The sequence below is a fragment of the Phyllostomus discolor genome, chromosome 5 (assembly GCF_004126475.2).
Source record: "Phyllostomus discolor isolate MPI-MPIP mPhyDis1 chromosome 5, mPhyDis1.pri.v3, whole genome shotgun sequence".
Classification (NCBI taxonomy): Eukaryota; Metazoa; Chordata; class Mammalia; order Chiroptera; family Phyllostomidae; genus Phyllostomus; species Phyllostomus discolor.
In genome coordinates this window covers 25,178,691-25,192,057 of record NC_040907.2, presented here as the reverse complement: position 1 = coordinate 25,192,057, position 13,367 = coordinate 25,178,691, and the positions used below count along the sequence as shown (strand labels likewise).

General features: G+C 45.3%; 1 pseudogene; it reads left to right on the top strand.

Moving 5' to 3' along the window:
• Positions 1-2,267: 2,267 nt before the first annotated feature.
• Positions 2,268-2,442, top strand: LOC114498170 (annotated as a pseudogene).
• Positions 2,443-13,367: the final 10,925 nt, after the last annotated feature.

Genomic DNA, 13,367 nt, shown 5'->3' with positions numbered 1-13,367 from the left:
TCCCCGCCGCTGCTACCGTCCCTCTAGGGCTTAGCCTGCCTCCCTCCTGCTGGCTAAGGGCATTTTCCTCCTGTGGAGAAGGGAGGGATTTGGGACAGATTCTGAACGGAAGCAGGGGTGCCAGTGGGTTACCCCGTCTGATACAAATCCCGCCCCACCTCCCTTAACAGTCCTTTCCAAATCCCGCAGAGCTCCCGGTGCGGATCCCCAGTCTGGGCCCAGACCCTCAGCCCCCTTCCCCCTCTTCCCGAGGATTAGCCGAGGCGGCCCGGGATCCGCTCGCGGCCACACGTTTTTTGCCAAAAAAGGCAAGGATGCAGCTGCACGCGCCGCGGGAACATCTGGATCCGATTCCCGGCATGAATGGGTCATGGCCCCGCCCCCGCCCCTTTCTCCCTCCCCGCCTCCAGTGCTTCAGGGGCGGGGGCGGGAATGAGCCAGTGAGCGAGGGGGGCTGGCCCCCAAAGTGGGGAGATGGGGTGGAGCGCTACCCGCCTTGCCCGGCGTCCGACGCCTCGGTCCGTGCCTGAGCCGTGGCCTGCGGTTTGGGCTCAGTCTTCAGGGAGGAAGGCGGAGGGCTCGGCACTCCCTGCACGCCCCAGCTCAGGCGCTCACGGTCTCGCCTGCAACCTCCTGGGGTGGGGGCTGGTGTTGCGGGGCAGGCGGACCCTGGCGCCCGGTGGAGGAGGGGCCCTTGGGGACTGCAGAACCGCGTGATTATATGTATCTCATATGAAATCCTCCCAGAAATACAATGGGGCGGGCATTTTTCTATTTCACAGAGGTGGAGACTCCACTTGCCAAGTTCCCCAAAGTTACATAGGTAGCCACTGGTAGATACGGGACTTGAACCCTCTTCAAACTGCTTCCCTGGCCCTATTCTGATTCTAAATTGAGGCCGTGGTTGGCATTTTCAACAAACCTTAACGAATGCCCACTTATAATTAATGATGATATGTTTCTATTTTTGTCTCTTCCACCAGCCTCTGTGAGGACTGGGCTCCTACGAGCCGTGCTGGTCCCTCCGTTTTCAGCTCCCAGCACTTGCTACACGTTCAACAGTAGTTGAGAAGAGTAGTCCAAGCCTAGAAAACAGCTGAGGCCAAGGCCTGGAGACCTAAAAAAAACATGTGCTTTAGGGAAGCAGCAAGTAATTTTATTTGGAGGAAGTGCCAAGAGACTAAAACGAAGGCAGAGGCCAGGTCGTGAAAAGTCAAATGTAAAGCAGTGGAAATGTTTAAGCAGGGACATGAGATGGCCACTCTGGCTGCAGTATGAATAATAGATTGGGAGGTAAGATGATCAGACTGGCTAGGAGGCTAGTGCAGTGGTCCAGGGGAGAGATAATGAGACAGGTGGCAGCAGGGGTGGAAAAGACTGGACTTCGTGATTGGTTGGGCAGAGTGGGGAAGGAGAAGGTTTTAGGGAAAGGAAGGCATCAGGTGAATGGTGTTGCTTAGGTGACCTACCCACCAGGAGGAAGAGATGTGCACATACAATACTGTGTCATTGATTTCAAGATAAAGTTTTCAGATTTAACATAGCAGAAACCCAGATGCAGTGTATATTCAAAGGTGTGACATAGTTTAATTGGCAATTTCCCCTTCCTTCCTTCCTTCCTTCCTTCCTTCCTTCCTTCCTTCCTGGAATATAAAATAATGGTAAGGTTAACATTTGACAGGATCTCATATTCAGTAAAATATGGTAGATCTCAAACCTTACCTAAATAAATAAATAAGAAAGAAAGATACTAGCTGAGTCTCTGCAGTCCTCAATGGAGATTTCTGACCTCTTTCCTAGTGGTACAGGAAAAGCCTCTGGTAGGGAGTTGTACCTGGAGTCCTCTCCCTATTGTTGAGGCCTTGCTTACATTTTTGGTCATAAATATAACCCTCACAACATCATTTGATGTGAACCCCAGAATTTACTTGATAAGATGGACTCCATGGTCAACTGAAGACTCAAATTTTACAAATAGAGAGAGTCTAGCAGCCACCTACTGGCCCGGGCTTCTCGCATGCTCTGTATACCATGAAAAATCTCTGGCTGAACTCCATTTCCCACACTGCCCTCCTTGTTTATGGCATCTGAGTCAACTATTACACATGAGTTCCTGGTTTCAACCACTGGGCTGAGACCTGCCCCCAGTGATCAGACCTGTGTGATTCAGACCAATCAGAACCATGTGAATTTGGATATCTCATTTACATAAAATGGACCTAATGAGGAACCTGGGTGAGAACTTTTGGTATAAAGAACAGCCTCCCAAGACTATACTTTCAGGGATCATTTCTAGAGTTTGTTACTAGAGAAGTTTCTGAATGTGTAGAGCACCTGAAACCCCGAGGAGGGGGCGCAGCATTCTCTCCTAAGCGTGAAGCCAGCTCTTGGTGTTGTTTTGTTTTTTTTTAGAGAGAGAGGAAGGGAGGGAGAAAGAGAGGGAGGGAAACATTGATGTGAGAGAGAAACATTGATCGGTTGCCTCTCATAGGTACCCACCAGTGGGGACCAAACCTGCAACCTAGGCATGTGCCCTGATCAGGAATCGAACCAGCGACCTTTCACTTTTGGAGACGATGCCTAACCAACTGAGCCACATTGGCCAGGGTCTTAGTGTTGTTTTTGCATTTATCGTTGGTCATTGATGATCCTTCTCTTCCTTAGGAAGAGGAAGAGGACGAGGACGTGGTCTAAGTGATTTTCAGAGGGTGGGGGGAGCCTCCCTCTTGTCTCAGGTGGAGCACACTTTCACTTGTTTACCAAAGTCTGTGTCTCCCCAGTTTGCCTGAATGAAGCCTATCCTTTTTTCATCCCAATACTTTTCTTTTTTTTTTAAGAATTTTTTAAAAGATTTTATTTTATTTTATTTTTTAGAGAGGGAAGGGAGGGAGAAAGAGAGAGAGAGAAACATCAATGTGGGGTTGCTGGGGGTCATGGCCTGCAACCCAGGCATGTACCCTGACTGGGAATCGAACCTGTGACACTTTGGTTCACAGCCCACGCTCAATCCACTGAGCTATGCCAGCCAGGGCTTCATCCCAATACTTTTCAAATGCGTTTATATTTTGGTGGCAGCGCTGGGATCTGACACAGCACCCAGGCTGTCTTCCCAATGCCATCTCAGAGTCAATGCCCTGGTACCCGCAAGAGCCCTTTGTGCCCAGTTGTTTCCTAGTGTGCACACAGAGAGACCTCGGGGGATTCAAACCGCCCACGCTTCCAGTTGAGATCTCCGGGACTCTATTCCCTTCAGGGAAGGGACCCTTCATAAAGTTTGATTCAGACTTGGTCATTATGGCTCTTAGAACCTCATCCCTAAGGCTGAGACTCCATACAGTCTTTGGACCTCGTCCATAAAGTTTTTGGGGGGACAGTTGGGCTTAAGGGGCACTCAAAGGGATGAAGGGACACCTTAATTGGGAGAGTGTACATGGGGAGCCCATGTTCTGAGTTCTCTTTCAGTGAGAACCTAGCACCCTCTGGTACCCCAGCTGACTTGATGCACAAGACCTATGGCTCAGAAAGTTGTAACTGGCTAGGTCTTTGGACAAAAATCACTGAGACCCAGAATGGTCTTAAAATTTGCTGACCCAGATGGGTTCTTTTGAGATTTCAAAACTCGCTAATTCGTGTGCACGATGGCAACTGAGAACATACTAAACCTCCCGCAGACCATGGGAGGCTTTCTTTAACTGGTACCTTGAGAACGCTAAACAAAACCTGTTCTCATCTCCCGTAAAGAGAATAATTCTAAATCGAATAAACATCTTCATTATTAGAAAAAGGACTTTGCATCTGTAAAATTGAAGTTGAAGAGGAACCATTTGGAAACACTTCCTCTGATTTTTGCACGTGTTATTCGGAAGCTAACGAGCCTCCAGAGGAACCGCCGTCGTCACCTCTTCTGCCACTCCCACGCCACCCACTTTCTCCTTCCTTGTCTGCTTTTTCTGAACTTCCCTTTTTCTCCTCTCCTGATATTTTCTCCTCTCCTTCCCTTTTTCTCCTCTACTTCTCTCTTTTTTTAAGATTTTTTAAAAGATTTTATTTATTTATTTTTAGAGAGGGAAGGGAGGGAGGGAGGGAGGGAGGGAAAGGGAGGGGGAGAGAGAGAGAGAGAGAGAGAGGGAGGGAGGGAGACACAGAGACATCAATGTGCGGTTGCTGGGGGTTATGGCCTGCAACCCAGGAATGTACCCTGGCTGGGAATTGAACCTGGGACACTTTGGTTCCCAGCCCGCGCTCAATCCACTGAGCTACACCAGCCAGGGCTCTACTTCTCTTAATGCACCAGACCTTCCATCTCTGTCCTTAACGGCTCCTTTTAAGGTTGAATCAGGTGATGGAGACAACCCAAATTCTTATACAGCTCGGACTAAATCCAAATTTATGACCCTACTAGAGAATTTCCCTGACCTTAAGCTTAATTTCCTTGAATTTGAATGGCATTTAGATCTAATTATTAGCCTGGCTTTCCTGATCTTTATCAACTTATTCATGTGGTTGTAGAAAATGTTTAGCCTGGAAATTTTTGTTGGCTACTAAACGGAATAAACCTCCGGAGGACGTTAACTGGTGCCCAGGGCTTTGAGAAGGCTCAACAACAGGTCACTAAATTATGGAGTTGTCTCCTAAACCTTTCCTTGCCAAGTTATTTGGAAAGCCATACACCATCACATACCCACAAAAAGGACAAATCTGTTCTTGCCTATTTTGATAGATTTGAACAGACTTTCCAACAAAATTCAGGGATAAAAAAATGTGAATGATGAAGCTCTCAGGCCGTTCAATTCCACACTTGTGGCCAGCCTTCCTGAAGCCTTTGGTACCTTAGTGGAACAAATGATGGTAGTTGGACCACAAGACAACCACACGAGATAGCCTCTTTGGCTAACCAGCTAAGACTTTGGAGAAAGACAGGGAACCTAGGGCTACATGAGCCCCAGGTTGTCAGGAAAAGGCTGCTAAGCTCTGGCACTCCAACTCCAACAATTAAAAAGACATGCCCCACTCTTCCCTAAAGCAGCCAGCAGTAACCTCTAAAAATGGTTCAATATTCAGTTGACCTACAAAACCCCACAAAATCATGCAAATTGAGTTTCAAATCTTGTCCTGGATGGTGTTGCCAGGGATTTGAGCACTGGCTTTGAACTGAAAGGTAACTGGTTCAGTTCCTGGTCAGGGCACATGCTTGGGTTGAGGACCAGGTCCCCAGCTGAGGGCCTGTGAGAGGCAACCTATTGATGTGTCTCTTGTGATTTAATGTTTCTTTCCCTCTCTTTCTCCCTCCCTTCCTCTCTCTCTAAACAAATAAAATCGTTTTTTATTTCTATGTATTTATTTATTTATTTTTAGAGAGAGGGGAAGAGGGGGAGAAAGAGAAGGGGAGAAACATTGATACAAGGGAGAAATATTGATCAGTTGTTTCTCATACACACCCCAACTGGGGACCAAACCCTGCAAGCCAGACATGTGCCCCGACTGGGAATCAAACTGGTGACCCTTGCCTTGTAGTACAACACCCAGCCAACTGAGCCACACCAATCAGGGCTAAAATATTTTTAAAAAATTAAAAATAAAGAGGTTCAAATCTTTGTGTTTATTTTAAGAACACTCATGAAACTGCCCAGGCCATCAAGGGTGTGCATATTCAAAAAGCCACCAGGTATTCAGAGGATACCATTTTACATGGTGGAGTTGGTAGGTGTGCCCAGGCCAAACAGTGGAGCTGGACACAGGGTTGGTGGCCCAAAGAGAGTGCCGAATTATGTGCTGCACATGCTTAAAAATGCAGAGAGTAATGCTGAACTTGAGGGTTTACAGTAGTTTTTTTTTTTCATTGATTTTACAGATATATAGAAAAACATCTATTCGTTGTCCCACTTATTTATGCATTCATTGGTTGCTTCTTGTATGCACCCTGACCAGGGATCAAACCTGCAACGTTGGTGTCTTAGGTTGATGCTCCAACCAACTGAGCTGCCCGACCAGGGCCAAACTTTAGAGTTTAGGTATAGATTCTCTGGTCATTGAGCACATCCAGGTGAACAAAGATCCCAAGATGCCACATAGAAGTTACACAGCTCATGGACGGATTAACCCATACTCAGCCTCTCCCTGCCACATTGAGATGATCCTTGGTGAAAAAGTAGATTGTTCCTAAACAAGAAAATAAGGTTGCTCAGAAGACAAAGATATCCCAGGAGAAACTTCAGAAGCAAACTTATGGCCCAAAAGTAAATTCAGCATAAAATAAACACTAATAAAAGAAAAAAGAGAGAGAGATGCCCCAGAATTGCTAGCCCCTCAAAATCAAAATCAGAAACTTCTTTTTTCTGTAAATACTCTGGACAATTTAGAAAGGACTCTCATGTTCTGGCCAGTGTGGCTCAGTTGGTTGGGTGTTGTCCTGTAAACTGAAAGGTCACCAGTTTGATTCCTGGTCAGGGCATGTGCCTGGGTTTTGGGTTCGGTCCCCAGTCGGGGTGTGTGCAAGAAGCAACTGATCAGTGTTTCTCTCTCCCATCAATGTTTCTCTCCCTCTCTTTCTCACTTCCTTTCCCTCTCTAGAAACAATAAAGAAAAAAATTAATTAAAAGGGACTGTCTCAAATATGAATGATGGCTATAGCTAAACCCTGACAAAGTTTACCAACCCTCATTCTCTAAGCAGGACTAGGGATGCTCCAGGGACATTAAGGGGACATTCCCCCACTTAAAACAAACCATTTGGAGGAATTAGATATAAAAACCAGGGACGAATTCTGCTTGACACTGGAGCCCTGTTGGTCATCAACCCCAGCATGCTTTCAGCACTCCCCCCAGTTCTGAATTTACCCAGATGTTCAGTGTAGCTAACCAGCCTATGACAGTCCCTAAATCCTTACCCATGCCTGTTCACTGGCAGTCATCATTTCTCACTCATTCCATCAGCTCCCTTACACCTCCTGGGAAGAGAGATTTTAGAAACCTACCAAGCCCATATTCCCTTTTCTCACCAGGGCATCCTATCTCTGGGTTGGCTCTCACCCCCATCCCCATTCATTCTACCAGCCTCATCAACTATATACATTAACTGTATACATCCTGTTCTCCAAGTGCTGCCCAAAAGCCTTTGGGAACAGTCCAACACTGGTGTGGGCCATATCCATTCAGAAACCTCAATTAAAATACAGGGAGGCCCCAATAAACTCCTTCTTAATATTAACAATGCCCCCTAAGCCCTGAGACCTTAGCCAGCATACAACCTATAGTAGATGACTCTGTGTGTGTGTGTGTGTGTGTGTGTGTGTGTGTGTGTGTATGAAGGTATCTAGTCATGTAATATGAAAAATAGGGACATTTATTGAAGAAGATACAAGAAACATTGTACATAGGACAATGACGCCTCAGTCCCCTTCAAAATATGCACCTTGGGAACTACACAGTTCTCCCTATCACCACCAGCTGCCCCATTGTATTTTCCTGAATCTCACTGACAGTCTGAAATCTCTCCCTTTTTAAAGGTGATTTTAGTTTAGGGAAAAGCCAGAAGTCACAGGGCGCCAAATCTCGGCTGTAGGAGGGCTGATTCACCTGGGTGATTCGATGTTTCTCCAAAAAACTCTGCACGAGACATGATGCATGAGTGGGTGTGTTGCTGTGATGAAGCTGCCAACCACCAGGTGCCCATAGCTGTGGCCTTCTGAATCATCCGACTAGTTTCCGCAGATGAATGTTCAAGCTGAACACAAAATTTGATGTAGATTTGTCACTTTACTTGCTCAGTCATTTTGAATATGATGGCCACACAGCACACATGCTCACTCAATGGCATCCACCACCCCCACTGACTAGTACAGCAAAGTCGTTGGTGTTCACAAACGTGCATCACAGTCCATTCTCCTTGGCTGCCAGGTTACGTTGATGTTGCCCAAACCATTCTCATTATAATAACAATGGCTGGACTTTTCCCGGACAGACTATATATGTGCCCCCTTGAAATACCCCCATCTTACCCCTCTGCAAGTAGCATTTTGTTCAAAACCTCAGAGCCATAAATAACAGTCATTCCTTGACATTCCGTGGTTTCCAACACCCACACCCTGTTCTCTAATGTTCCCTCTGAAAGCAATGGAGCTCTGCAGTGCGTTTGTCAGTAGATTCAGACAGCCAGTCTCTTCCTACCTTTATGTGGAAAGGCCAACAATTTACTTGAACTGTTCTTCCTCAAGGATCACAGAAAGCCCGGCCTATTTCTCCCGAATCCTTAAGGCCAACCTAGCCACTATTTCTTTCCTGCATTGATGGTTTAGTTTTTTAAAGACTTCATTTATTTATTTATTTATTTTAGAGTGAGGGGAAGGAAGACAGAGAGAGAGGAAGAGAAACATCAACCGGTTGTCTCTCACACGCCCCCAACTGGGGACCTGGCCGGCAATTCAGGAATGGGCCTTGAGGAGGGAGGGGGCACGAACCAGCGACCTTTTGCTGCTGCACAGGACTGCACTCAATCCACTGAGCCACACCAGCCAGGGCAATGGTTCGCCTTCTGAAGAGGCTTGCCTCCCTGACAGCCTCCATGTACTTCATAACCTGGTTTCCAAAGGACACAAAAGAAACACTAATTTTGTCAAATCTCCATTCAAATCTTAGGACACCTCCTAACTCCAGAAGGGTTAAATCTTGATCCATCGTGCCTACATGGCATTTTAGGCTACCCCCTCCCTCAAAGGAAAAGACAACTTTAGGGGTCCATAGCACCTGCAGGTCATTGTCAGAACTGGCTTCTTAATTTTCCCTTAATGTCTCAACCACTTTATGAACTACCCAAGAATCCCTCTCCACCTTGGCTGGATAGTTCAGTTGGTTAGAGCATTGTCGTAATATGCCAAGGTTGTGGATTCAATCTCTGGTCAGGGCACATATAAGAATCAATCAATGAATGCATAAAAAAGTGGAACAACAAATCAATATTTCTCTTTGTCTTTCTCCCTCTTCCTCTCTCTCCAAAAAAGAATTCCTCTCCTGCTCCTCTACAATGGACCTCTGATGCCCAATAATCTTTTGAAAGAATGAAAACTGGGGTTATCTTAGCTCCCCCTTTAGAGCATCCAAATTATAACCTCCCTTTCTACCTCTCCACCCAAAACCTTGAAGAGAATGCCCTAGGGGCTCTTACTCAACCTCCTGTGGGGCAGAATAGGCCTATAGGATATTCTAGTCAGCAGTTAGATCCAATTGCTCAAGGACTTCCCCTTGCCTCAGGGCAATTGCTGCTGTTCCCACCCTTATAAGGCTACTGAGAAGATGACTATGAGATCTACTCTTACTGTCTATGTTCCACACTCTGTTGAAATGCTCCTTAATTCCCATCATACTCAGTATCTTTCTGCTCCTCGTCTAGCCAACTATATAACATCCCCCTTCTGCCTTCACCCCACCTAACTATCGCCTGACGCAACTTCTCTGCTACCCTACTTCCTCTTCCAGAGGATAACATTCCCCGTGACTGTATCATGTTCAGTGGCCAACTCCTTACCCCACTACTGGATCTACAAGAAAGTCCATTTCCAGTGCAGACCAGGAATGGCTCACCAATGGATGCTATTTAAGGGGACCTAATGGAAATTACCAAGTGAATATGCCATTAATAAAATCATAGAACTCAGACTTCTACCTGATGCCAAACCTGCCCAACAGGCAGAACTATATCCTTGTACTAATAGGAGAACTCAAGAGTTAAAGAGTTTAGCTTTAGCTATAGTTGATAGGCTTAAATGATTAATGCACACAGAAAGCTATTATTCCAGGAACTAGCATTCATGACTCAGATGACTTCAAGATGTGAAAAGCAATTCAACCTTTGTGCCCCAGAGTGTCTGCATATGGTATCAGATGAGGCATTGTGTTCCAGGGAGGGAACACAGATAAAGAATTATTGATCACCAGATAAAGAAATACTAGAAAAACTTTGCAGGACTATAACTTTTATCCCATTAACCTTTTTCCAAACCCTTTACCTTCCCTCTCTTTTCCTTATAAAAAGCATAGCTTGAGCCCTGGCTGATACAGCTCAGTAGATTGAGCACTGGCTGAAACGTAGCCAGTTTGATTCGAGGTCGGGGCACATGTCTGGGTTGCAGGCCAGGTCCCCAGCTGGGGGTCATGCAAGAGGCTACCGGCCAAATATTTCTCTCCCTCTCTTTCTCCCTCCCTTCCCTTCTCTCTAAAAATAAATAAATAAAATCTTAAAAGAAAAAAAAAGTCAGCCTGAGATGAAATGTTAAGTTGGTTTTTGAAGGTACACAACCCACTGTCTTCTCAGATCACCAGCATCTAAATAAAGTGCCCATAAAGATTCAATCCTTGTCTCTACTTATTGCTTCTGGTAGCAACAGGCAGCACAAACACCAGCTTTTCCGGTTTCATCACTAAGGCATGCTTAGTAGCCAAAGAGAAAACAGCCAGTATCTACACTGACAGCAGATAGGCTCTTGGAGTGACTCGTGACTTTGCCATGCTCTGGAAACAACCAGGTTTCGCTACCTCATTCAGACAGAAAATTAAAAACAAAGACTTTGTCCTGGCACTCCCAGATGCCATGCTGACTTTCCGAGCTTTTGCTGTTATTAACATGCAAGGACATTCTTCTGCCCAGGATATGGAGGCACAAGGAAATGAAAGGGCTGATACAGCTGTGCCAAACTGGCTACTTTATATGAGGTAACCACAGCCCTGCCTATAAAAACCTCATCTACTCCTGCCTTACCTCTGGATTCTCATCTATACCAAAGACTGGTTAAACCTCATGCCATTTCTCTGGAAGAGGAAAGGGGGAAATGGATTGAACAAAAAGTTGGTTGTTCCTTTGATTCTTCTTAAAGCTTATGGATAGGTCCTACTAACTGCCCCATCTTCCCCAACAGTTTCCAAAAGGAGATTTTTAACCTTCATCCATGATTCAACTCCTTGAAACAATGAGAAAATGATTCAATGAGGAGCAATATTATTGGGGCCCTTCATCCAGTCTTGCCCATCAGACATATCAGATGGGCAAAGTATGCCCAAAATGTAATCCTGGGAAACTGTTGCATGCTTCTCTGGGCACTTTGCATTACCAATGGGTCCTTTAGAGGTAAGGCAGTTAGACTGTACCCAACTCCCCCTCTCACACGGTCATGGATATGTGCTGGTCACGACCTGTGTGTTTTCACTTGGGTTGCATCTTTCCCTTGCCATAGCCCTGGCAGCAGCTAAGGCCTTATTTAAAAAATTATTCCAACCTCAGGAATCCCAAGGGAACTTAGTGATTGAGGAACTCATTTTATAGGACAAACTGTTCAAACATTTATAAAATTTGGCCTATCTGTCAGCATTTCCATTATGCTTATCATCGTCAACCCTCGGGATTGGTCGAACAAACCAACAGAACAATAAATACCCAATTGGAAAAAATTTGCACGGCATTTAGTCTGTCATGGCCCACAGTCCTCCTTAACCCTCCTGAACCTTTGCTCCCCCTCAACTGGAAAACATAAATTTTAGCCTTTTAACATTATCACAGGCTGTCCCATGCACCTAGAAGAAGAGCTGCACTAACCAGTGCTTGTCCAAGGAGATCTCCTGTGTCACTGCGAGGAGTTTATCAACACCCTACAACATAACACTAACCTTTTAAAGATTCCTTCAACAGTGCGCTCCTGGGAGACAAGGAATGTCCTCACAGCCTCAAACCCAGAGATACTGTGTACTGGAAAAGACGCCAACTCAAAGACTCTTTTCAGCCCCTTGGAAAGGGCCTTATCAGGGGCTCCTGACCAATCCGTGTGCTGCTAAATTCCACGCTGTTGACTCAGGGATTCACGTTTCCCATTTTGAAAAGTTCCCAGACCCTGTTGCCGAATGGGTTTCCCAGCCCATCACCACCACCAAACTCTGACCAAAATCTAGGCAACAGGATGAAAGACGGCAGATGAAGAAGACAACTTTTCCCAAGGAACTGGACCAGGACTGCATCACACCAGTCCTTACAGAGATTCTTAACTTGAATTTCTGGTCTTTATCTCTTGCTGATTTTTGTTTATAAGGTTACCTTGTGTTTTAGAGAAGATTATTCATATTATAGCAAACCCAATTGTTCTCCCTTTTCTTACTCTCCTCATTTCTCTCTCTAATGCTTGAAAAGATAATATTTCAGTAAAACTCCGAGAGTGCTGCCGAGGGAAGAAATTTAATTGATTGTCAGTCAAGTCACCAAAACCCTAAATCAATAAAAGACAAATACCTGCCACTTGTTGCTCCAGTTACCAATTTTAATACGGTGTCCAATGTCACTGTCTTCCCAGACCAACCCATATCCAACTTGACCTTTCAGGTAGACATGATTCAAAAACCAGAGACATCTGCCCCCACTTATCATTACTCATTGTCCCTGTCATCTCCACTGAATTTAAATTTAAATCTTCCCCCATCTCTTCCTTACCTGATCTCTAAATGTCTACATGACAAAACTAAAAAGAAAGATATAACCAAATTGTATAGACTTGTTCCTTCAATTGGATACCACCCTGATGGATTTTGAAAAGCATGTAAATGGTTTCACCCTTGGTTGGGAAAAATTCTCTCAGTCATACCTATGAATAAATCCATAAACTAGAATACTTGGGAGAGAGGGGATGGTTTATGCACCTCCCAGGTTCATTTTATTTTTGGCATAGAAGATACCTCGACTAAAGGATGGGCACATCAACGTTTAGCCAGTTGCTTGCTGGGACAACTTATCATGTCTTTATTTATTCATAAGGATCCCTGCCTTTCCAAAAGTTCTCTCTTCTTTTTTCAAAGATGTTATTTATTCATTTTTAGAGAGAGGGGAAGGGAAGGAGAAAGAGAGGGAGAGAAATATCAGTGCGAGAGAGAAACATCAATCGGTTGCCTCTCATATGCACCTCAACCAGGACTGAACCTGCAACCTAGACATATGCCGTGACCGAGAATCGAACCTGTGACTCTTCATCCTGCAGGGATGACACCCAACCAACTGAGCCACAGCCCACCAGTCAGGGCTCCATACATTCTTTTAACAAAGAACCACTTCCACAGGACTAAAGGCAGATAATGAAACCCAAAAGGGAAATGCTAGCAATTTATGATGACAATATAGGACGAAGTGTACTCGACATACTAATCCCAAGTGCCAGAATAGATGTCAATAAGAATATAATTAGGAATTTATCCACCACCATTGGACAAACAGCTGAAGAAGTGGCCCAGACTGTTGCTGCTCAACAAAAAGTCCCTAGAGCCCTTTGCTCTGGTGGCCCTTGACAAGCCCATAGCTCTTGAATCTTGCTGGCCAAGAGGGACCTGGAAAAGAGGATTACTCTG